Genomic DNA, 25,000 nt, shown 5'->3' with positions numbered 1-25,000 from the left:
GTTACTGTTCTAAATTCAATACATTTTCAACTAAATTTCTCTCTGTTCTAGAGGAAATCGGTCTAGTATAGGATTAGAGTACTGAACATGAAGCTCGCTGGGCCACCCTGGGCCATTCACTCTTTCTTAGTCTACCTCACAGGGTTGTGGTGAGGATAAAATGAGCAGCAGTGGGTGAGAGAGAAAACCATGTATGGTGTGCAGAAGTCCCTGGAGAATAAAAATGCAATAAATAATAGTAAATCTAACATAATTGGCTATACTGGAAACAAGTTAAGTCAGCATAAATGTTCATAATGTTGGCAGCTGAGAGAGTATATCATTATTATATAGACTGATCAATGCCTAATGTTTCAGCGGAACATTAGCAGAAACTTCTGGACAGTAAGAGTGGTCTGATAGTGGAACCAGCGAGGGCACTTCCTGCTCAGTTGCGTCTGGACAGCTGCTGGCCCTGACACACCAAGAGTTGCTGCTGCGGCAGCTCCTACACCAGGCAGTTTTCCAGTGGTGTGGGAAACGTGGCTTTTGATTGCAATGGACCGAATCCATCGCTGAACTGTTGCATGGTGTTTCCATCTTGTGCCGAGCTTGGCACAAGATCCATTGTGTCTGAAACAAGACCTGCCCTTAATGCAGCAGCAACTGCTCTGGAGAGTCTTGCCGGGCTTGGGAGACCCGGCTTCAGATTTCTGCTGAGCTGTGACATCTCTTGGGTTAACCACGGGCCAGTTCGGCTCTGCCTCTCAGCCTCACTGCCAGGCCTTTTCTGTGGTGGTGTAATGGTCCCAGGCTCATAGGGATGCCTTGCCAGCACTCTTTTATGAGCAGGGATGCTGACATCATCTCTTGTCTCCTGTCTTCCCTCCAAGCTTAGCTGCAGCCCTCACAGGAGCTGGGCAGAAGTGCATTTTCCTAGCAAAAATAGATCTCTTGTGGTTGTGACCGAGTATTTGGAGGTGGCTTGAATGGGCAATTAAGACCTTTTCACTGTTCCAAGTGGAGAGAAAAATACAAGAACTGATTCATTGCTATGGATCAGCACAGCTGCCTGAATTTTTGCGTTTAGGAGCACAGATGTCGGGACTGTCATGATGAGCATCCGTGCTTCAGAATTCACCACTACACACCACTCTGCAGGGTCAGCGTGAAACCTGCAAAGGAACCTGGTGGCTCTTTTTGGATAAGAATGTAGCAACACTGGCAAAACGCACATGGGGGAGTGTCGGGACTTCAACAAAAAATAAATGCAGAAGAGAGCAAAACGGAGAGAGTCTTCTCTCCCTAACGTCTTGTGTTAAACGCTGCTTTCCGGGGAGCCAGGTGGCTCCTCTTTCACCAGGACTTGCTCATCCTCACAGCTTTTCCTCTGAGCTGTGCGGGAGCTGTCCAGGGTGCTTATGACAGTGGACTGATTTTGGGAATGGAGTTTGTCCGGTTAGGGTGCTGTAGAAAGTGCAGTCAATTTGGGCTGGCCACCTCCCCCCGACACCCCCCCCAAGATGCAGCTGTCTCGGGGGCAGAGTGGAGGTTTAAGTTCCTGGGCCAGGGCACAGTGGCGTGTGTTTACACCTGAGCCGCGAAGGGAGGGATGGATGCATGCATTCACAATGAGCAGTGGAGCTGAAAGAGACTAGGATTTTAATTACCTGAGCTGGATAAAATCCAGGGCACTGGGAGCGAGAATATCAGCAATGCCAAAAAAGCTGGCGGTTCTTTTAATGATTACAGCACAGTTGCTGTCCCCAGACCCTCCTCGGCGTCCCGCCTTCCCAGCTTGCTGCCGGAGCAGCTGGGCTGTTTCACTGGCCCGGCAACCTGCTACCTGGAACCAGGGCAGGGAGCGAGGGGTGGGGACCGGAGGAGCCAAGCTCTGTTTCAGCCCTGGTCCCCTGTGTTTCAAGGACATTTCCAGTCCGTCTGCCAGCGCAGCTGGTTGTGAGAAGGGGAGTTTAAGGGGAAGATTTATGAGACAAGTTAAAATTTAATTTGGGTGGCAGGGCTCATGTGGCTATGATGCTCCTGAATAAGATTAATTGCTCCCTTTCTCTGAGAAGTTTATATTGCCCACACCACCACCCAGCACCCCCGCAACTGCTTGGCATCCGACAAAGGGAAATTCAGGCTGGGGATGATAGAACAGGGAGCTACAAAGCAGGTGGGTCGTGAGGTTCTCTGAGAAGCCGCATGGAGCGAAAGAACAAAACTTAGTAATTTGCAATCCTAAATGGATTTTAGCTATGCAAATAGGTTCGGGCAAGTTTCTAGTCCTCAGTTTTTCCCTACTATCTTCTCTAACCTATAGCATAATAGAGGGATCCTGTAGGCAGCTGCTTTGCCACTGTGTGTGTGGAGTGCTGGACTATAATAATAATAACATTTGATCTGATCCAACACGACTTTTCTTATGTTTTTAAAACTGCTATGATTTTTAAGGTTAGAAAAGTCAATGGGCCTGTTTTTGTTAAGCAGTTTTTCTCTGTTTGCTTAGTTTCAGGAAGAATTAAAGCATAAATTACCAGTGCTTACTAATGAATAAAGGTCCTAGATGGATAGAAATTGAGGGAAAATTCCTGCCGGAACAAAGGTTTTTAAAAATGTATTTTTAGCCTCAGCTACTTTCTCCTGGGGTTACAAAACCACCCCAGAAGCAAACTCTGTTGGGTTTAAAATGCACTGCAAAATGAGGAGTCTTCAGTGAAAAACAGGTTGCATTTGAAAGCAGAGAAGCGGCTTTGAGGAGGGGCTCTTTCACTTGGCATAATTTCTCTTCCTGATCATGCCCACTCCCCAAGTTGCTTTTTTCCTATGTGTACGATGTAGACCTCTGAGCTGAGCTTCAAGGTCCCTTCAGTGAGGCAGGATGGCAATGAGCATCCAGAGCACAAGAGGTGAGGCAAGCAGCAAAGAGGAAGTGTGTTTGGGTCAGCGCAGGGATGCTGGAGTCTCACCAGGGACAGTGCTACTCATCACCGCATCCTTTAAAACTACTTTCCTTCATACTTTAGAGTTAGAGAGCAACCAGCTGGCCATGTATATGGTTACAGATATTCATTGTGTTATTTTTCCTTTAAAATGCATTATCCTTTTCTACAACAGAACGATGATTGTTCCCTAATACACATGATTAGCATCAGGGCAGCCAACGCAAATTCCATTTTATACCAGTAGTTACAGTGGTGCCATGATTTAAGCGAGTTTAAAATGCAAAACTGCACATGATCAGAGTATTTCTTTTGGAAAGCAACTCCCTTTCTTCTTTCTTTTGCTCCAGTGTATTTGGAATATTCAGCCAGTTGTGAAACATGGAATGGTAGGGGCAGGGGAAGAAAAACGGTAGTTGCTTCACTCTCAAGCATGCCATGGCTGCATGGCCGTCTAAAAGTAACCCGGCCCAAAAAAATATGCCTAAGATCGAGGTCTGAAATGACCTAGCTGCACCACTGCCTACCCTCATAGGAAGAGAGGCTGAGACTGATTCAATTGGCTTTCACTCACAGCCTGTGTTGACCCTGAATTTCTAGCTGCCAGTCTTAGAACTGTAGGGTTGGAGGAAGCCCTGTAGCCCAATTCCATGCTTAATGCAGGATATCCAAAGTTGTACAATTTGCCACAGCTGGGCCTCCAACCTCTGCATCAAGTCTCCCAGAAAGACCGCTCCCCAAGCCCTAGTACTTGGTTCCGGTATTAAACTGCTCTTGGAATCCGAATCATTTCTGAGAATGTTCAGCCAGAGTCTCTTCCATCTCATCCCACCTGTTTTTAATGCTCTTGTGACCTCCCTGTCACTCGGTGTCTTCTCACCGCTCCTCATTGCAAATGGCCCTGAGCCCCCACTGCCCTTTCCATCCCATGCTGGTCTTTATCTCTTCTCCGAGGGTGTAGCCCCGACCTTAGCCCTGACATAAACAGCTGGATAGAGGCCACCTTCACTGTGGCTTGGGACAAGGCTTAGCGTGCGTCCCTTCTCTGTTAGTTAATTCTCCATAGGTCTCTGTCCAAGCAGTTCTGAATCACAAAGCCAAATGTACTCTCCGGCTCCTTCCAGGGCTATCAATCTCACTTACGTTGCCAGCTTACACTGTTTGCCGCTGGAGCGCTCCAGCTGGGAGTGCCCTCACATTAATCTAGCACGGTCCCAGCCTCCCTCACTATTAGACTCCCGCCAGTTAGCAGGATAAAAATATTTAGCATCTGGGTGGCATCCAGTGGAGCAGCAAACCAGATGTTCAACTAGTGGAAACAAGTGGAATCTGCAAGTTTCTCCTGATCTGGGTCAGGAGTCGTTTGGTCTCTCCCACCACCGCCTTCAGCCCTCCTGGATAATCGGTCCTCTGTGTGGCTTTGTTGCCCGTGCAGAACAACAGTGGGACCTCCCAGTATGCTCTGGGGTGCCAGACACGGGCTGGGTTGCGACAGAAGGCTCAGGATGGCGATCTGCGCTCCTGAAGAAGTTGATCTACCTGTCTGTTGCAGTGGTTTGAGCGCTGGACTGGGGCTTGGAAGACCCAGGTTCTAATCCCCCTGCAGCATAAAACATGCCGTGTGACTTGGGCCAGTCACGGACTCTCGGCCTAGCTGAGAACTGTGTGAGCTGCCCAGAGAGCTTTAGCTCTTGGGCCATATGGGAAGAAATAATCATGATCCCACCTTACAGGGTTGTTCTGGAGGGAAGGAAGGTTATGTAAGCTGTCCTGAACATAAGAGGAACCCTGCTGGATCCAAACGAGGGTCCATCTGGCCTGGCATTGCTTCCCGCAGTGGCCAACCACAAGCAGGGTGTGAGGGCAAAGCACCCTCCAGCCCTTGTTCCCCCAAAGCTGGTGTCCATAAGCAGACCGCCTGCAAACCATAATACAGAACCATCAGGACTGGCAGCCGTTTGGAACCTTCTCCTCCGTGAATTCATCTCATTTCCTTGGGCCCCTTGGCGGAAAGTAGCTGCAATGCAGCCCTTAAACGCTTCCTCAGCAGTAACTGAGAAAAGTGTAGCCAGGACCAGCTGGGTGCTCCCCTTCTGCACCCACTGTTGCTGCTGGGGGAAAGCACCTCCCATGGCTGGCAATGGGATCGTCCTTTCCAATACCAAGGAGACCAGAAGGGTTTCCACCCCAGTAAGCTGAGGGAAAAGGGCTAACCTTTTTCTCCCTGCCTGTGGTCCAGTTCCCCGTGGCCCGCCCCCTCTCCCTTCCAGGGCTGCTATTTACAGTGGTATGAAAAGATTTGCACTACTTCCAGTTCAGTTAAGTCCAACCAGCTCCCCAAGGCTGGATTTGAACTAAATCAAGGTGGGGCTGAATAAGCAGGAGTGAGAAGATAAGCCTTGCTCCCTTTAAGCCCTCTTTCCCTCTCTAAGTGGGGCTGAAACTGCCCCCCCACCCCCGCACTAGGAAGTCTGCCCCTGCCCCCCATGGGACTTGCTCCATTCACTGTCCCTCCAGCCGCATGGAGAGCCGCTCTGTGCTTGAAGTGCTGCTGCTAGGCTTTTCCCCTTTTCTGTACCTTTAATGGAGCAAGATGTTGTGAATCATCAGCAGGGTGGCATCCGACTGAATATTTAATGGGGCTCCCCAGCCTCGCCCTCCTTTCCCTTGGCTGCTGTCCTCTTTCTTAAGGATTGCATGTGTGTGTTTTTCCCAAGGGGCGGGGGAAGGCCAGGAAGGGAAGCAGCACGGGGGCGGGGCGGGGGGTGGTATAGCAACCCACCTCCCCTTGTTTCTCTGGGGAGCGGTGCCTCCTTGTAAAATCTGTGCTCGTGCACAAGAGTTGATGTGCAGCGCTCAGATACCACAGTCAACATTGGAGGTCCAAGGCGGGGCGAGGACAGGGGCTGGTTTCTGGGGTGTGTGAACAGGAGGATGTTCTCATGCTCATGTCCTGCTTGTGGGCGCCCCATAAAGGCCCCTAGGTGGCCACTGTGGGAACAGAGCTCTGGACTCGGAGGGTCTCTGCCCTGATCCAGCAGGGCTCTTCTTGTTTCCTGATCTTTATCCAAGCAAGCAGCGTCTCCCACTTGCTCGGACCAGTGAGCCAACATAGACGGGCCCATTTGCCTGCCCGTCTCACCTCTGGCTGTCAGCAGCATTACAGTCTCAGGCAGAGAAGACTCTTTCTGAGTCACCCAGTTCCCGTGCCAGGGATGCAGTCTGTGACCTCCTTCACCGGGAAGAAGGCCTCTCTTTTAGCTGGCCAGGGTTGAATTCCTCTTCGAAGACGCCCGTCAGGGTTACTTTCCAGTGGTCAGGGGAGCCAAAGGCCGAGGGGACAAGGGTGCATGGACACAACAGCAGCCTGCTTTAGCTTGCAGCTCTGCCTGCCAGCAGTGAAGCATTGGAAGAGCTGCTTCGACTTTCTAGAATGGGGGAAAAACAGCACAAAGCTGGGAAGCTACCAAGCACGTGCTGTTTGGGGGAAAGGTGGTGGGGCCAGGAGAAGGGGGTATGTCATCTGGGCAATGGGTAGGGCAGATTTGGCTCTGGGCCTGCAGCTCCCCTTGCCCGGTCCACTTACAAACCAGGCATGCCCCCCCCCCCCCCCCAGTCATGATTCCTTCCCTGTATTAGAATGTAGAAAGCTGTCTTAAACCCATAAGGCGATTTGTCTGTAAAGGCTAGTAGTATGGTCTGCTCTGACTGGCAACAGCTCCTCAGGCTGCCGGGCAGCAGAGGGAAGCCTTTTTATCAGCTGGGCCTTTGGAAGGGGTGTTGAGGATGTGCAGTTCCTTGCCAGAGGTGTACAAAATCCCCAATCGAAACCTGGACTCTGATGTGTTGGAAAGGAGGTGTCTCTTTCCGGCAGCTCCTGCCTGCTGCCCTTGCACCCCCTCCCCATGTGCTGCATGGGCTGGCATCAAAGTAGACCCCCCACACACACCTCTTTGGTGTGGAAATGGCAAAGGAATTGCCCTAAAAGGCAGAAAGGCTTTAAGGATCTTCCTTGTGCTATTTCCAGATTAGATTTAGAGACAATCTGATAGATAAGCAGCAGGAGAGCATGGAAGAGATAAAAGAGGTTGGGCCTACATGAGCTGGGCAGATGAATTAGATAATGGCCCTGTCTTTTTAGGAGATGCCCAGGTGCCTGCTTTTTAAGGCATCTTAAAAAAAGCAGTTCTTTCCTGCTTTTTAAGGCAGAATCAGATGAACACTGCCAACTGATCCAAAGGTGGTTGCCTGCACTGCTTCTCTGCCTTTAAGTGCAGCTCAGTGTGCGCAAATGAGCAGGGGAAGATGTCCATGCCCAGGAGCTAAAGACTGCATTGTCTGCTGATATCTTCAAATCAGGCTGTTCTTTAAGTCACAGCCACAGTGTATGTTTGAAAAGTTGGTGCCTAAAAGAATCCAAACCCCCTACTCAAAAAAACACAAGAAAAGATAACAGCATCTTGAAAGAGAGCAACCAGACAAAAGAAGAGAGCACCAGGTTACAGGAAGACAACTAGAAGCCAGGAAAAGATGCTAGTCCTCAGAATGATGCCCAGACCTGGAGATCATTAATTGGAGGATACAAACTGCCCATTGCAATTTGGTGTGATGCTGGCTGCCTGAGACAACATTGCTTAATGGAACATAGTGGGGGGGGGGGGCACTGTTCATTGTCTGATTATAAAGGAAACTCTGATTTCCAGCATGATTTGGAAATGTTTCCTCTTTTTCTGACCTCTTGGTAAATTGGGCTGGCCTGATGCCTATGCACGGAAGCCGCTAACCAGATCTGTTACACTCAAAGCCATGGCTGCTCGACCAGGCCCAGTGGTACCTCTCCCCATCTGCAAGCACTTGGCAGGAAATGACGCCCTCCCCTTCTCTGGTTGGGGCTCCCTCCAGCAGCCTCCCGAAGCCTGAGCTTTAATCTGTAATCTGGAAGCATCGGCCCCCTCGTCTGTGTTTCCAAGTCGTCGGGCTGACAATAGAGGCGAAGCCCTTGGCAGCTTTACCTTCCTTTCTCCTGCCACCCCTTCTTTCCTTCTCTTCCTACACCTTCTCCTCACCCACCGAAGCCTTTGCTAAATAAAGGGAGGGCGTTTTAATAAACATGCATTCTACTAGGAATGTACATTCGAGTCCGGGTGGAGTGAGCAGAATAGCCCAGTCAAGTGGCTTGCCTTGTTTGCTGATGTAATTGGATTTTTTTAATGTATCTGCCCCTATGGTTACAATAACCTGTGCAAAGAAGTGTGCGCGTGTGCAGGCACATGTGCACACACACACGAATGCACCGCAAGCAGCAATGGCTCCGTCATTGGCACTCTACGAAAATGGCTTCCAGGGCTGCATATGGAACAAGTAATCAGTTCTGGCAGGGTAGACCGAAGAGAGAGGGGACACTGCCACGGCCCCCACCAGGCCTTGCACAGTGGTACAGTCCTCACAACCACTGAGCCTAGGCACTCATCTATAGCAACTGCAGCTGTAGTAGCAAAGGGAAGGTGCTTTCCTTTCCCAGGACTGGCTTGCTGCACGCTTGCTTCCTTCTGGTGGAGGCGAGGTGTGGCTTGAAGGCCGTGTGAAAGGGAAGCGAGGAAGGGCCGGTGGAAAGGAACAAACGCCCAGTGGGCAGCTGAAGGGTGGGCGAGAGCCCTTGTGCAAGACACTCTCAGCACCCCACTCCTTCAGTCACTTCCTGTGATTCACATGCACAGTCTGCCTGCCTGGTCTTTCTTTTGCAATATGTGCCTTTCTGCTTGCAGGTCCCCCTAAAAGTACACACGCGTGTCCCCAATTTCCCCTAACGTACACATTTTTTGACTGGAGAACCGCATCATGGCATTCGGAGACATGCAAAAACTGAAGGGTAGCTGCGCTCCAGCTCCTGTATTAGATCAGGCAGGGTGAATAGGTTGGCTCATTTTAAAATGCAAACCGAGCGCGTCTTGCACCCTTGGTTCAGGGACAGCCTGCCACTGAACGGCCAGCTGCTGGAGAGCAGCCGCGGGAGGGGCTGTTGCCCTGTGTCCTCCTGCTCGTGGGTTTCCTGGCCGCAGCTGCTCGGCCAGAGGCTGGACTAGGTGGATTGTTGTGCCGATCCAAGGCAGCTCTTCTTCCATTGCCCTCTTATCTCTGGAGAAGAGGAAAGTGCCTGGGGAAGGACACCCACCCACCGGGAGAGAGATGGGCCAGGCGAAGGCTGTGCATTCCTCAGCCATTCACCCGTTCGTCTTTAAAATAGGGACCACAAGCAGATATGCTCTTGAATGTACTTGGCGCAGTTGCGTTCAAACAGGCAGAGCTGCCCACAACTCATCTGGTTTGTCTCTCGGGGTCCGGAGAGGGTTAGGAAAGGGGGCAGACGGGGGTGGGAATAAGCAGGAGTTTCGGAGAGGCCTTGGCCAGATGCATGGGATATATTGTAATGGTTCGCTTGCCCTCTGGAATGTGTGCAATGCCCCCCCAGGTCTGACTCACTGCTACATTCGGCAAAGTTTTTCTGATCAGGAAGAGGGGTTCTTCTCGGAGTCAGATTTGCTCAGGCAGGGAGGGGGTCCCAAAGAGGTAAGAGGAGGGGGCTATAAAGGGTTCGGAGGGGGAACCAGGATCTCACAGTGCCTTGGAAGCAGAGGAATCTTGCTTGCTTGCTTGTCCCTCAAGCCTTTGGCCATGGCCGTGCTTTTGTTATTCTCATGTGTGAAAACAGACACAGATAAATCCGAATTGCAGCTTGTTTAGGGTTCAGAATTAGTTTCCAAGGCTTGAGTTGGGGGTTGGTTTTTTTGCTTTGGTTTTGCTTTAGCAAAGCCAGGATGGCATTTCTGAGCATATGTAGAGTGTCTTCATTCCACCCTTCAGGGATTTAGGGTAACAGATGCTAGCCATGCCTGAGGGCCCTCCAAATCCTCTAGAAATCAACTCCTCGCCCTGTGCGTTCTCCCACTGGCTCACAGTGTCTTATTATTGTTTTTGCAATGGCCTGGGAAACACCCAGCTTGGGCACTTTATCTTTCTTTTTCCAGACTGACTGACATGCAGAGAAAAGAAAGATAGGATGTCTTAATAGATTGCCATACTCCATTGAGGTCCAAGAGACAGCCTTTCCTTGGAACCAAAGCACGACAGCTTTCCCCGCATCCTTCGCCCTGGCCCTGCTGCTTCCTTTGTAGGCCACAAAAGCAGCTGGAGTAGCCGTCTCCTCCGGCGCTGCCTCGTTACAATTCCCACAGCATCGTCAGCAAACATCAAGGCAGAGCGCCGATAGCATCTCTTGGAAAGAGACTCCACGGCAGGAAAGAGAGAGAGTGGCTTGTCAAGCGAAACGGAGGCCTTCAAAGCGGCCCCTTGGTTCCCTTTGCCAAGCACAGGCAGACCTTACTCTGAGGTGTGCGGCAAAATGAAGCCTGGACGCCTGAGGCGGGGGAATTTGCGGCTCCCTTAGGGGATGTCAGCATGGGAGGTAGTGTGGGGGGGGGCGGGGGGCGGTCTCTATTCACCAGAAACAGAGGTCCCCCTGCCATCATGCAGAAGAGTAGACCACCAGGCTCCAAATGCCTGATTCTGGTCCATTGCAGTGGAGCTCGTGTTGGGACAACATCCTGGGTTTCTACTCTGTGTGGTCCCCTATGTCTGTTGGAGGCGCCACAGAGGTGGGCCTTCTTTGCAGTAGCACCGGCGCTGTGGAATGATCTCCCCTCCGTGGTGTGTCTGGCTTGAACGCTGACACATGCTGGGCAGTCACTGAAAATGCTTTGGCTTTCTTCCAGCTTTCCTGCTAAGTTTGCACCAGCCTCATTACGTGTGTGTGTGTGTGTGTGTGTGTGTGTGTGTCTTTTTTGTTTGTTTGGAATATTTGTTTTTATTCTTTTGCAAACTGCATCCCTGATTGTTTTCAGGGATTTGTTTCAAATGAGAAGTGACAGACAAATAGTGCAAACAAACAAACAAATGGGTGAGAGGAGCAGAGTGTGTTTTGGACTACCTGTTTTTAGTTCCTGAACATCTCGGACCTACTTACCAAGGCACCCAAATGGGTCATTTGCACCCTGCTGGGGAGCCACTATCGGTTGGCTTGGCATGGCTGCCAGATGCGCAGATCCCCTCCTCAACCCCTCCGAGGTCACCAGGGCGAAGGAGGGCAGCTCAGCCATGGATTGGCACGGCCGGCCGAGCGTCGCGTGGCCAGCATTCCTTGCAGCAATCAAAGGGGCAACGCAAAGGCCATCCTCTGCCTTGTACCAAGAACAGATTAGAACACATCTGAAAGATGCTGAGAAGGGACAAACAGAGCGAGCTTGCAGGTCAGCTGTGTCGCTCCCTTGCTGAGAGAGAGGGAGCAATAGAGAATGGTGCAGGGAAGGGAAAGGTTGCTGTGGCAGCGATCCAACTCAGTGTCACCAGTGAGAAAGGGAAGTCAGGTCAAGTTGTTAAAGTAGGAAGTGCGCACGCTGGGCTTCTTGAGGCCCCTTCCCAACCGAATAAGGTACTGCACTGGACTAGGTCTTAACTAGGTGTTTGTGTCAGGAGGGAATTGGGACGTCTAAGCAGTGACGGCTCCAGGTTCTTGAGTGTGAGGAAGCAAAGAAGCAGGCTGTGGTGGTGGAGAGGAGGGAAAGACCGGAGACTCCCAGTCAGTGGGCCCCCTCTGGAGTGCAGACCATTGGCCAGTGCCCAACCACACCTACCCTCGGTGCCAGCTCTGCATCTAAGGCCTCTGAATGTACACATGTAGTCACTCCTGACTGAATAAATCACCACAGCCCATCCTTAGGGCTGGACCATTTGCAAGGCTCCAAGCAGCCCTATGTTGGAAGGAGTGCCCATTGCAAGTCCAGTTGAAAGGCGAAGACTCATTGGGATGGAAAATTGGACCTTTACATTGCTATCAGAAGTTCACACCTGGACAGAGGATAGGCTGGCTGAGATGGAATTATAGTAATTATATCTAAATTTGCACCTGCATGGATACAAATTAGCATATGCATGCTATGCAAATGGCTGTCATCCTTTCTCCTCTGCTTGTGGGCAGGAGAAGGGGAAAGGAATCAGACAGGTCACCCAGGTGCCTAGAACGGGTAGTGCACTGTGATGCATTCAGATGGGCAGGCGAGCCAGGCATACACGTGAGGAGCCATCCGTGCCTGCCTTTTCGGGGTACTGGCACAGAATTCCTGGGCCAACCTCTCAGAAGGAGGAAATGGGGACTAGCCCGTCACTTTCTTCTTACTGTGCCAAGGCCCACTCTGCTAGTTTCTCCTTGCCTGGGTGTCAGAAACAGGAAGCCGCCTTCAGCTGGGGGGACTCTCACTTCTTCACTGGCAGCTGCTCTCTGGGCACGTGGGCAGCGTTCTTGCCTGGCCCTTCCTGGACAAACCCGGCGTGTTCGCTGGGACTTCCCAGGGGCTCTGCTGCTGAACCAGGGCCCTCCCTTGCATTTGCTCCGGAGACAAGAGGCACCCAGTCCCCAGTGAGGAAGGCAAGGTCCCGAAATCCTGCTGCAGAGGGTGCTGAATTCCTAAAGGAGGGCCATGCTAGGGACTTCCACCAAAAGGAGGGGGCTGTAATGTGCCAGGGCCCTGCTTAACAGGGACAGCTGGAGCATATCCCCCTGTCTGGCATGCAGCTGCCCATGGGCCAAGCACAGAAAGCAAGCATTTCATCTGGGAAACACGTAACGTTTACATTTCAGAGGCTTGTAGGACAGCCAGCGCAGCCAGTGTGGTTGTCCCGCGTCCAACAGCCTGCAGAATGAAGGCGCTAAAATCAACCACTGTGCAAGTGTGTCTTCGATTCCCAGCAGCACAGCTGGATTAGATACCCTTCCCTGAGTCAAGGTGAAAAATCAAGGCAGGGCGGGAAGAGGGCGGCCTGTTCCCCAGAGTTCCAGAACACACAGATCTAACAGGAGTGTCTTCTGCACGTAATAGCGGGGAAGTTTCCCCAGAAGTTTGGAGGCAAGTGGAAAACTTTGCATGCTGAATATAAACAGCAATTAATAGCTGCGTTTGTTCGAAAAACAATGCCTAATTAGTCCCTTGATGGTGGCACACAGCTTGAATTTGCTGCTCTTGGTACAGAGTAGAGACATCACCAACAGCGAGAGGATTGTTTCCAGCACAGCGAAACTGGGGCTTGGACGGCCAGCCTCACCTCTGCCCTCACTTCAGGTTCTCCTCCGTTTCCTCTGTCGGTCCAAAGTTGAGAGCACAGCGCACAGGCCTTCCTTGGTCTGGCTGCTGGGACTTCCCTGAACTGATGGCAGAGGGGTTGGCCTCCAGCCCTTTCCTCTGCCTGCCCTGAGCCCCACTTTCTTCTCAGAGATCACTGAAGAGTCACATCAGAAGCTGGGGTCAGTCCTTCCCTTCCCTTCCCTTGTCACCTTCCTTCCAGCAGGTGTGGAGCACATGCCGTGCATGCAGGAGGCCCCAGGTTTGATCCCCGGCACTGATGGAAAGTTCCTGCCAGACCCCCTGGAGCGGAGCTTTCCAGTGTGGCACCCATGAAGCTCTTCATGAGTGCCCTATCAAATATATAAGAAAGAAAAACCCTGAAAATTGCAACCTCTGCACGAGTTGTCATTTTTAGGGTACCTGGTACTCCTTCCTTTTCCTCAACCTGCTGCAGGTCAGATGCTTGTTGAGCAGGCAGAGAAGCAAACTTTGCTTCCTGGCTCAGCCCATCTTCTGCCCACAGAAGCCTTTGCTGTTTTCTCCCGCTTGCTCTTTCTCTCTAATCAATTGTAGGGATTGCTTATTTATTTATTACTTTTATTTATTATTATTTTTATCCTGCCCAATAGCCGAAGCTCTCTGGGTGGTTCACTACAATTTAAAACCTTAAATATACTATACAATACAATGCAAAACTTTAAATAGTGAAGTATAAAATAAGCATGAGAACTAGAGGGGAACCTACCAGCAGTACAAAGACTTAAAATACAATATGAGATTTAAAACAGACTGAAAACTAACATTCCTGGGGGAATTCCTGGAAATATAAGACGGCCTTCACCTGGCACCAGAAAGAATAGAACATAGAAACAGAACGAGTCAGAAGGGTCTCCCGGGCCTTCTAGTCTGACCCCTGGCTCCAGCCGGCTACACGCATGACATGCCCACCATGTGCATGTCCAACGCAGATGCCAGGCAGGCCTCCCTGGGAAGTGTGCCCCATAGTTAGGATGCTGCTACAGAAAAGACCCTCTTCCACCCACCTGGCTTCCTTTGGCAGAGGTTCCCTTAGAAGGACCCCTGAGGATGATCTTAGTGTCCAGGCAGGCATACATAGGAAGAGATGGTCCTTCAGGTAACCTACATGAACCTGGACTCAAGCCATTCAGTGCTTCAATTATTAATGCCAGTGCTTTCAGTTGGTCCTGGATCTGTGCAGAGAAGCTGGAAAGCTTTCAGAGGAGGCCAGGAAGGATGATCCAGGGACTGGAAACAAAGCTCGATGAGGAGTGATGGAAAGGACTGGGCATGTTTAGCCTCCAGAAGAGAAGACTGAGGGGAGACAGGATAGCACTCTGCAAGTCCTTGAAAGGCTGTTGCAGAGGGGAGGGCCAGGTTCATCCAGAGTGCCAGACACAGAATAATGGGCTCAAGTTAAAGAAAGCCAGAATCTGGCTAGATCTCAGGGGAAAAAATCCTGGCTGTTAGAGCAGTGCAGCAATGGAATCAAAGACTTAAGGGAGATGGTAGCCTCTCCTTCACTGGAGGCCTTCCAGATGCAACTGGGCAGCCACCTGAGAGGGGCGGTTGACTTGGAGTCCTGCACTGAGCAGGGGGCAGGGCCTGATGACCTGCTGGCCCCTTCCAACTGGACTGTTCTGTGAGTCTATGTACTAGGCCTGCTTCTCTCAAAATACAACCTTGCAAGGTTGTTCCCTCAGGATCTGAATCGAAACTGGAAGGAGAGGCTGGGTGACATGATAAGCCAAGAGGCCAGAGTGGGCCACAACGGCTCTGGTTTTGTGGGGAACTCCATTGAGTAGACGGAGGCAGATGGGGGCAGATGTAACATGATCAGCCCCATCGTCCAGCATCAGATCACAAGGACGGTACAACTGAGTTGCAGCTGGTTTCCACCCATCTGGCCTACAAGCAGCAGGAACCAACCCGTGGGAGCCCCTTTTGGTGGGGAGGTGAAGAGACAGATTCACGATAGAACCAACTTCTTAACATTAATCAGCGTTTGCCCAATAGCCGGTGTTTTATCCTCAGCTGTGCCTTTTGTTAATGACTGCTGCAATGCTCTTTTTTTGTATCACAAAGCCAGTCCACCTGACCAGTTTTTAACATAATAAAGACTGCAGGGGGAAGCCCTTTGTCCTTGGAAGGAGACTGGGGGAAAGAGCAACAACCCCTCACCTGCCATTTCCCTACCTTACCATGCTCTCCCCGTTACTCTTCCCTTCCGCTTTGCTCTTTTCTCCCCTCCGTCCCTTTGCCCCGCTGTTTCTCTCCGCCTCTCTGTCTTTATTTCACTCTTTTGGCTCTTCCTAGCCTCTATTTTTTCTCCCAGCACTTTAGCTCCCTTTAGACTAGGCAGCCCCACAACGTGACTTGCCATGTTCTTATGGGAGGCATTTTGTGGTAGTGCCCACAGCACGTTCCCAAGCTCCCAAATGTGATGTCGGGCTAAAAACGCTTGTCTAACCCTGACCTGGGGGCTGGATGGAGCTGAGGGTCCAGCAGTTGCCGATGCCCCTAATAGACGTCAAGAGCCTGTTTCCCAGTTTCTGGCCACCTTCTTCATGAACTGCAGCAACTGCTCCGAGACTCCATTGTATGTGCCATTATTGAAATGACAACAGTGTGGATTAAAGGTCCTTTGGTCCTTTGAATGCCTTTCTCCACACATTCCGGTCTCTCCCACCACAGCCCTACACACTCGCCCTCCCCCAGAGTGGTTACTGCTTGTTCTAAATAAAAGGAATAGCTTGTAATACCTCCAGGGATGCAAGGCAGCTCTTAGAGAAGACACAAAGGGCTTCTTCCATTTTTGTCCACTGACATGCCTATATTTGTCCCCCGTTATCTCCACATCGCAGGGTCCGGGGCTCGCCAGCACCGGCCTTGCTTTTCCCGAGAAGAAAGGGCCTCACTGGCTGTGATTTATTTACTCCTCCATTTATTTGCCCTGAGAAGCTTAGATGGAGTGCTAATACAGTCCCTGCTCAATGTCATCTCTCAGCAGAGCAGGGAGAGGGAGAGAGAGGGAGAGAGAAAGGGAAGCAGCTCAGCCAAGCCAGGCCTGGGGTCTGAAAGGGCAGCTGGGCCCCCTCCCAGTTGTGAAGGGCACAGCTGCAAACACAAAGCGGGAGTATTTGGGCCCCCCACTGCCCCTCCCTTATGCAATCATGGCACCCCCCATGCGGTCATTTCCAGCACTTTTGGAAGGGCTGCGACCCACCTTGAACCCACGCCGCATCTAATTTTGGACGATGGCACCCGAAGCGGCACACAGAATTAAAAAGAACGTAAAACAGGATCTCTGAAAACTGCCAAATGGCATTAAAAGCTGCCCACTCTGGACATTACTACAGAACAGATCCAGCAGTAACAGCACCAATAAAACATATTTAGTATTGTCCTCTTGTTAACTACTTCTGCCTTTTCATCCCACACTATGCCTACAAAGAAAGGCTGGAGCATTTGGGGCTCTTCTGTCTAGGAAAAGAACGCAGTTCCATGGGAGACACGGCTGAGGCTTTAAAAAATCACATTTGGTGCAGAGGAAATTGAGAGAGAGGTTCCGGCACCCCACAATTTTAGAACTGGAAGAGAAGTGTGTTATGGAACTCTGCACTACAAGGTATTTTGATGACTACTTTAAATGACGGGCCCCATGGCTTGCTGAAGTAGGCATAGAATTGTACCTTATTCAGTTTATTTAAAGGACTTGGACACTGCCTTTCAGGGGAAGCTCTCTCAAGGCAGTTTACAAGATAAACTTCTAAACCAATAAACTATGAAATGTCGTTAACTAAAATTCCAACATAAAATGCTTTTAAACAACAACAATGGTAACAACTCTCATGTATCAAATAAATATGAGCCGCCATTAATTTAAACGTAGGCTGTAGTCTCTGGTCTTTACGGCCCGTAGAAACGGTGAAGGGGAGAGTGCTGAGCACACATCTAGGAACAGAAGGTCCCCTCCAAATAGCGCCCGAAAGAATTCTGTTGAAATGTGGAGTGCTGGCTGGGTGGACCAGCAGTCTTATGTGGAATTAAGTGTTCCCTACAATTGGCCATACAGTGCCTGTCAGGTGAATTGCTCTTACTGGTAGGCACATGAATGGGGTTTTTGCGGCCAACCCCAGAGCCTGGATGGGTCCTTCACACCAGTAACAAAAGGAGTCACAGCAGAGCCAGCCCTGTGCAGTGGGACTCAGGAGTTGTGGGTTCTAATGGTGATACTGGGCTAGTCGCTGATCCTCAGGCTAACCTCCCTCACAGGACTGTTGTGAGGATAAAAATGAAGAGGAAGAGAACAATGCGTGTTAGGAAGAAAGCTGGGGTGTAAATCAAATCCTACACACATGCATGTGTGCGTACATCAAAGTTTGACCACTTTTTGGAGGGGCAGAGGTCTGTAATTTGTTTTTAGCCATCATGGGCAAATGCCTAAAGGCCACGATCAGAGTCAACATGCCCCTAAATTCCAGTTTCTGGGGGACAATGGCAGGTAAAGGCTATTGCCTTCACGCCTGGCTTGGTCACAGCTCTTCTTTTGTTCTTATAGCAAGCTAATCTCTTCTGCAAAGCTCTCCCACACCAACACCTGATTGCATCATTATTAACATAGCGATGGATGCATGGGTTCCCTCCCCCACCCCCTTTTGCCTTTTAACTGCCTGATTAGGTCCTCAGACATGCCAGGCCAGGCTGGTGAATTTAATCAGATCAAAATGGCATAATGACAATAGCCAGGGCTGTGTCAACGGGCTTACTCTGCAAGCACGAGGTTAATGGGGAGAACAGATTTTCGCTTAACTATTATCACCATTAATATTAGTATTATTTTGTTATTTGGCTAAGCGGGAGAAAATATTTTCAAACACACATACTGCAAATATATACATGCAAACACACATAGATACATTTCTGGAGCGTGTGTTTAAAAAGGAGAATTAGCTTAGTAGTAGTTCTGGGACTACTAATGGATGCATTTTCCCCCATCAGGAGTATTATTAAGGTTTGCTTCCTGCTGGTGCAGCATAATTTCAGAAAAACAATCAGTAGCATTGCCTGGAACAGAAAGGAGATTGGAGGAGCCTACGTACAAAAGCGGCTGATGGATAGAGAAATTCTCGCGTGTCTGTAGTCCAGGGGTGGGCAAATTATGACCCCACCCCCCAGGTTTTGGCCTACAGCTTCCATCAGCCCTAGCCAACACGGCTAATGTGAGGGGAATAAAGGACTTGTAAGCCAAAACCTTGGGAGATTCACACGTTGCCCAGTCCCGGATAAACCTTTGAGGGAGCAGTTCTCTTTCTCCAAGGGTCTCAGCCCACTAGGGTCTCCTTTGAAAAGCACCAGGATCCTATCAAGCCCACACTGGAAACAGGATACTGGGCCTGAGGGCTGTTCTAAGCATTTTTCTGGGGGTTTCTTTAATTAGAATGAGAAGAGCTATTTCAGGGATGCCGAGTACTCTTATTTTAATATTTGGAGAGTTGTGTTAAATGGAGAGCCCATGTAGGTTGGTTGCTTGAGCTTCATACCTTTATATCCCATCCCTCCACCAAGGACCTTGTATATGGTAAACTGCTCTCCTTCCCGCATGACATCCACATACGTCAAAAGATGATGTGCAGGCCCGTGTTTCATGGCCTGTTTCTGCTCGCATTTATTTTGTTCAAGGATCAGGGAACATTTGTCTGACCAAATGCGAGTTGGTAGAGTTGGTTTCTACATCCAGAGTTGCGACTGATTCATGAAAAGCTAAGGGATAGGCATGCAGGCACTCTTCAGACGTTATCCCTGCTTGCATGTCCTTCCTGGAGGGACGCTGTGCTGGGGATCACGTGATACGCTGAGCCACCATGGCTGTGCAGCTGCGAGGGCTTCGCACCCCTGCCCTCCCACGGGGCGATGCTTGTGACTTCCAGGCCACTGCAACAAGCCATGGCTCTCTGGAGAGTTTAGCAGCCGCCCCTGCTGGTCTTGTGTGACCTGAATCCAAACGATACAACAAGCCCAGGGGGAGGTCGGCAGGCTTCAGAGTGGAAGAAAGCTTTGCCAAGCAGCTCTGGTGCCCCAGGGGCCCAGGTGGCCCCTGGGGAAGCTGCCACCGGGCCTCCTGCTCCCATACGCCACACTCGGTGCTTGAGGGGGTGGCGTGCCACACATTCTCTCTCCATGCAGGGCCTGACGAGCTGGCGCTGGCGCTGTGCCACCCCCTGAGGGCCGCACAGGGCTGGAGGGGCCTCCCCGTGCCACTTGCTGCATCGTCTGCTCAAGCAACAGGCGTGTATCCCTCTGCCCCCATCAGGTTGGCCACCAGTTACAGTGGTGGGCAGGGGAGAGAGAAGGGGCGTTCCGCTTCCTGCTGGGTGACCCCCAAGGAGGTCCCAGCCTGCTGCTGCTGCTGCTACATTTGGCCTATGATCATGGTGGGTCCACCCCACCCGGAGAAGCCCCATGGCTGGCCATCCCTTCTGTTTCTCCTGGCTTTGCGCAAGGCTTGCCATCTCACCATCTTTTTCCTGAAGTCCTCCCCACTGAACTGCTGTGGAATTCGCTCCAAAGAAAACGCACACAAGCATGGGACTCACAATCCTGTGTGGATTTACTCGGGAGCCAGCCCCACCGTAATTCCGTGGGGATTACTCCTCTTCTGGAAACACTCATTGGATTGCGGCCCCAGCTTTAGTTATTTGTTATTGTTCTCCTCCAGCGCACAGCTTGCGTTTGCTCCTGCTTTCTTTTCTCTCGCTCTCCCCCCTAAAAGCTCATCCATCTGTGTACAGCACATTACCAACCAGGGTTCTTCAAGGTTGGTACGCTACAATAGTTATTCAATTTCCAAGAAAGAAAATAAATCCATTTTTATCGTAACCACAGAAGGGTGGTGTTGTGAATGTGGGCTTGCATGTTTGTGTGTGCATGCGATTTTTGCTGAGATGTATTAATTCCTACCATGTCCCCCATTGCTAATCCAGAATGGAGTCTCCTTCTGGGTAGTGTCTGGAATACTTTACAGCCTTTTCCCGTCATCAGATAACTGTAATATCTCAGCCGATAGGCTCTCTCTCTCTCTCGCTCGCTCTCTCTCTCTCTCCCCCCCCCCCCCCCCCCCGCCTTCTCACCAGATTCCATTGTGCAATGGAGGTTGTTTGCAATGTAGTTTAGCACTGGTAAAGAGAGGAATGAAAAGCCTATTAAATCGTGCCATTCCTCCCTGGACTGCCCCAGAGTTGCCCCGCTGGGAATTTGATTAGTGGCAATGTGGCATGGGCAAGCCACTGCTCCCCCCACATGATGCAAGGACCACAATTTCAGCAAAAGCATGAATAACACCTGTTTCCTATCACCTAAGGACTGCTAAATTTCCCTGATCCTCCTGGGAATTCTGGCTCCTTCCCTTCCACATCTAAGAAACCTCTTGCCATTCCCAGAATTGCCTCTGCCTTTTGCTTCAATGTTCTGTCTTTGTTTGCTGCATCAGCTCATCCAATTGTCTCCGCTGTACTGGGTCTCTTGTCAGTCACTGTGTCTGTTTTCGCCCTTTGGAGGATTCTTTCTTAACGTGAGCTGCCAAAGTTGTCATCCTTTAAGGGTTTACCATCCTCCGCAGGATTGTCAGAAGTTTGATTTTGAGTTGGGAATTGTGTCTCTATAATGTTAACTCCAAGCCTGTGGGTCAAATCCAGCCCACTTGGGATCTCAGTCTGGCTTTCTGGAGTTCCTTGGTGGTTTCCCTGCTTTTGCTTTTTCCTCTCTACATGCTAATAGGTTGAAATGCCTCTTCGAAATACTAGTTACTGGCTGGAAGACCTTTAAGTTAAAATAGGCTGGTCGGCAGCCAGTGCAGCATAGTGGCCAAGAGCGCGAGACTGGAGATCCAGGTTCGAGCCCCCATTTGGCCAGGACGCCCACAAGTGACTTTGGATCAGTCACTGACTCTCAGCCTGGCGTACCTCAAAGGTCTGTTGTCTTGAGCATAAAATGGAGGGGAGAAGAGACATGTCAGTTGCCTTCGGTCCCTTGCAAGATGAAGAAAGGTGGGACATAAACATAATGTAATCACAAACATATTTCTTCACTCCTTTCTCCTTGAGTCCTCCCACCACGGATGCAGCTTCTGGAGGCTTTTCTGAAACGGAAGGTGGCCCTTGGGCTGGAAGAGGCCTGAGGACCCTGCGGTGGTACCCATCCACGCCATGGCCCTTTGGTCCCATGCAGCTCCCGGTCTAATTTCTAAAGCCCCCTGCAAGCTGTCAGTTCGGACTGCTAACGAGAATGCTGTTTTTTCTCCACTAGCCCTCTGTGTGGGGAGGAAAATGGAGAGAGAGAAGGAGTGTTCAACAGAGAGGGTGGAGAAGGGGGAGTCAGAGAGAGCAAGAGAGCGAGGGAGAGAAGCAGTTTTGCTTCCACTTTTGTCCCCTGCCCACGACTGGATCAGCCTGGTACACCACTGCCCTGCTGCCTTGGCAGATTACCTGCAAAGGAATTCAGAACGTGGTTCCCCACCCCCATATAAATTCATGAACATTACTGTTACGGGAGGGTTCACCAGAAGGAGCGACTGCACGCAGGGCACAACCTGCCTCCCCACCGCCCCCCACATACCCACAAGGGCTCAAAGTCTTCAGAGTGGCCTGCATTTCGGCTGCTCACTAGCAGAACTGCGAAATGAGGGTTGATATTTTTTTTGCTCCATCCCTAAACTGTTGATAATATATTGCGTCAATTATATTTTTCATGCATGTCTTTTAATCAAATAGCCAAATATCCCCCTGGCTCTTGCATTAGCAGGAAATGGGCAGAAGAACTGCAGACAGTATCCAGCAGGCAGGGCTGGCGCTACCATTAGGCACTGCAAGTTAGTGCCTTGGGTGATGGATGCTGGGGCAGCACCCAGCCGTAGCGGCCCCCTTGGCTGTTCTACCCGAGCCCCCGCTTGCTCTCGTCCCTGGATGCACAGAGGCACACTGCACAGCCTCTCCAGGGCCTCTCACGTGGGCCCTCCGCCCTGCAATATTGGGGGGACTGTCTCTCGCCACCAGAGAGGAACCGTTTGCAGAAAACTCTGCAAAGCAGCCCTTCTGTTTCGAGGTGAGAGGAAGGAAAAATCGCAGGCAGGTTCTCAAGAAAACATCTTCTGAGAAACGTTAGGCTCAGCTCTCCCGGCGTGAACATGAGGGATGTGGTGCATCTATTCCCCATTCAGCAATTTAACTCCGGGAGACTCTGGGGAACGGGATGAGCCTTGAAGAGTGATGGTGCCAGCAGTTCTCGCTAACGTCGTGTTGACAAGGCATCCCTCAAAGGCGTGCGCCAGGAAGGTGGTTTTTCAGGGACTAGGAGAAGGGTGCCTCTGGCCACTGGCGGCTCCTCTTGTGGGGAGCATGCGCAGGGCTAGAGTGGTCAGGACAGCTTCCCCTCAGCTGACATCTTCCTGCTGACTGGGACTGCAGTCCCCTCCATCCCCAGCTAGCGGGAACAATGGGAGTTGCCGTGGGAAAGGCTCAGGCTTGGAGGAGAGCTGGTTAGGGTGTCTGACTAGGTCCAAATTCCCTTATTTACTTGTTTATAATATTTATAAATTGCCCTTCATCCAAATGGCTTTCCAGGCAGGGAACAAATACATGTAGCCTCATGGCGATAACATCCCACTCAGTCATGTAGCCTTGGCCCAGTCACTCCATCTCTCAGCCAAGCGTGCCTCATCGGGTTATTGTGAGAAAATGGGGTGAGTCGAAGGGAGATCCCGGCACACCAACTCGAGCCTCTTGGTTGTAGGTTAAAAGAAAATAAGAGCAAATGCGCAAGTTTCTCAGCTGCTCACCCGGGAGCAATTCTGACTCACCCTAGATGAACCAGGCAAACTGCAGCAAGTGTGTGACTCTGCAGTACAGGCCTTTTAAGCCAGGTGTGCCTGACGTGTGACCCGCCAAGCATAACACAGCCCCTCTCTCCTTTCTCGCCGGGTGCTTGGCAATCACCTCTCCTCTCACTGCCTTTGCTTTCACCAGCAGGGATGAAAACAGAGGCTTTCCAAGGTTTGGGGGAGCCTAGGAAACTGCCTCATACAGGTTAAATCATTCGCTCATCTGGCCCAATTTTTCTTCACTCTGGGTGGCAGCAGCTCTCCAATACTGGCATCTTTCACATCACCTAGTGCCTGAGGTCTTTTCCAGCAGAGGTGCTGCAGACGGGGCGGCGTGGGATGCAAAGCACATATTGAAAGCATGTGTTCTGACGCCGAGCTCCTGCCCCTCCCCTCGGCCAGGTGGGACCACCGTGTCTGGCTGGCTTTGATGGGTCACAAGGTGAGCAGCCTGCCTGAAATTGCTGCTGCTGCTGCTGCTGCTTTCTTCTTTTATCGATTTGCAAAACCTGCAGGGTCATCTCTGTCTTCTCTTCTGGACCCAACTAAACTTTGCATGGCAGAAGCTTCCCTTTCATAATTAAAATCAAGGGACTGCCAAGGGCTTTGCTGTTTGGAACACGTTGTCCTACATCTTCCCTTGAGCTCCGAGCAGGAGATGCAACAAAGCCTACCGGCTCCTTCGTCCTGGTAATTACATGACGAGATGAGGCAGTGAGGGGGGTCTTGGATCAGCCGGTGCATTTAGGAAGGGGGTGCCAGTTCCCCGCCATTCAAAAAAGTGGGTGCCTTTTAGAAAACCCAGTGGTGATTTTTTTAAGGCGTGTACAGAAGCCACTAACGAGAAATGCCGAGGGCAGGTGAGGCAAGGTGAGCCTAGCTGCTCATTCATCCTGCTATGTGGCAGCAGCTCTTGGGCCGGCCCGTCCCTTTCAGGTTCACCTCCGAGGCCGGGCTTTGCTGTCCACCTCACACGGAAGGCCAGTACTTGTGCCTGCTGGGCCAGGAGTACCTAGCCTGGAGCTGGGATGGACATGACGGCGGGGGCAGCACCTCGAGTCTTGTGCGTGCCCCCTCACACACGGGGTCTCACTTTGGGGAATGAAAGGGTCATGCCGCAAAGGGGTGCGGAACTTTCCCCTTTCCACGCCTCCCCCTTTCTTGGTCTGCTGCCCAGCTCCTTTCCCTGCTCCAGGCTCAGCTCTGGCACCAGAACTGGGAAGAGGCTTAGGGTGGCCCAGGTCTCGGCTTTTAGAGGGGACAACTATTCTGTCTAATGGCCCTGTAAAGTCAGAGAACCATAAAAGCTGCTACTAAGCTGGGCCACCTGGCTCCTAGGGAGAGATGGACTATATTTCTATTTACAGTATAATAATGATGTATAATATGCTATATTAATATAGAATAACAATTATTCTCTATTTCTATGTATAGTATAATCATTACTTCTAAATTACCTCTGTACATAAAAAGTAGCATCTGCCCATTTTATGCAGAGCGGTCCTCCATTGTTCTTTTTTTCCCTGTTATCCACATCCTCTTTTTTGGTGGTCCATCACTGGCCACCCTAGAAGGGAGACAAGCAGCTGGAGCAACCGTGGCTGCGGTGAGGTGAAGACACTTTCACCACCTGCAATGCACGGAAGATGCGTTTCATGTTCGTGGCTTTCTCAGAGGCTTCCCCTCTCTCGGCCGGAGCTGGGAAAAGCACGGCTGGGCACTTGCATGTTGCCTCTTTGTGCCTGACATTATGAGGTGAACCGGAGGCTTCCTGGCTCACGCTCTCACAGCCACAGAGCTTTTACGGCAGGTCTTTTCTGGGATATAAATCGCCTGGACCTTCTGCCCTGCCAGAGTGCTTTGTAGACAGTTTTTGGCTCTTCTGCTCCAGAATAATAGCAGTGGAACTTGAGATGGCCTGAAAGGACACTTGTGACTCGTCCCCCCCCCCCCCAGATGGCATATTTGGGTCAAACGGGGGGCACATGAAGCATAAATAGCTAAGGAGCAGT

The 25,000-nt window shown here is 50.9% G+C and overlaps 1 protein-coding gene across 1 annotated transcript in view; it reads left to right on the top strand.

Moving 5' to 3' along the window:
• MACROD1 (mono-ADP ribosylhydrolase 1) overlaps positions 1–25,000 on the top strand; it is a 251,469-nt gene that overhangs the window by 87,068 nt on the left and 139,401 nt on the right. The gene's annotated exons all lie outside the window — the stretch shown is intronic.

This window comes from Varanus komodoensis, unplaced genomic scaffold, assembly GCF_004798865.1.
Source record: "Varanus komodoensis strain SLA01 unplaced genomic scaffold, ASM479886v1 scaffold55, whole genome shotgun sequence".
NCBI classification, from domain to species: domain Eukaryota; kingdom Metazoa; phylum Chordata; class Lepidosauria; order Squamata; family Varanidae; genus Varanus; species Varanus komodoensis.
This window is presented reverse-complemented; position numbering and strand designations above follow the sequence as displayed.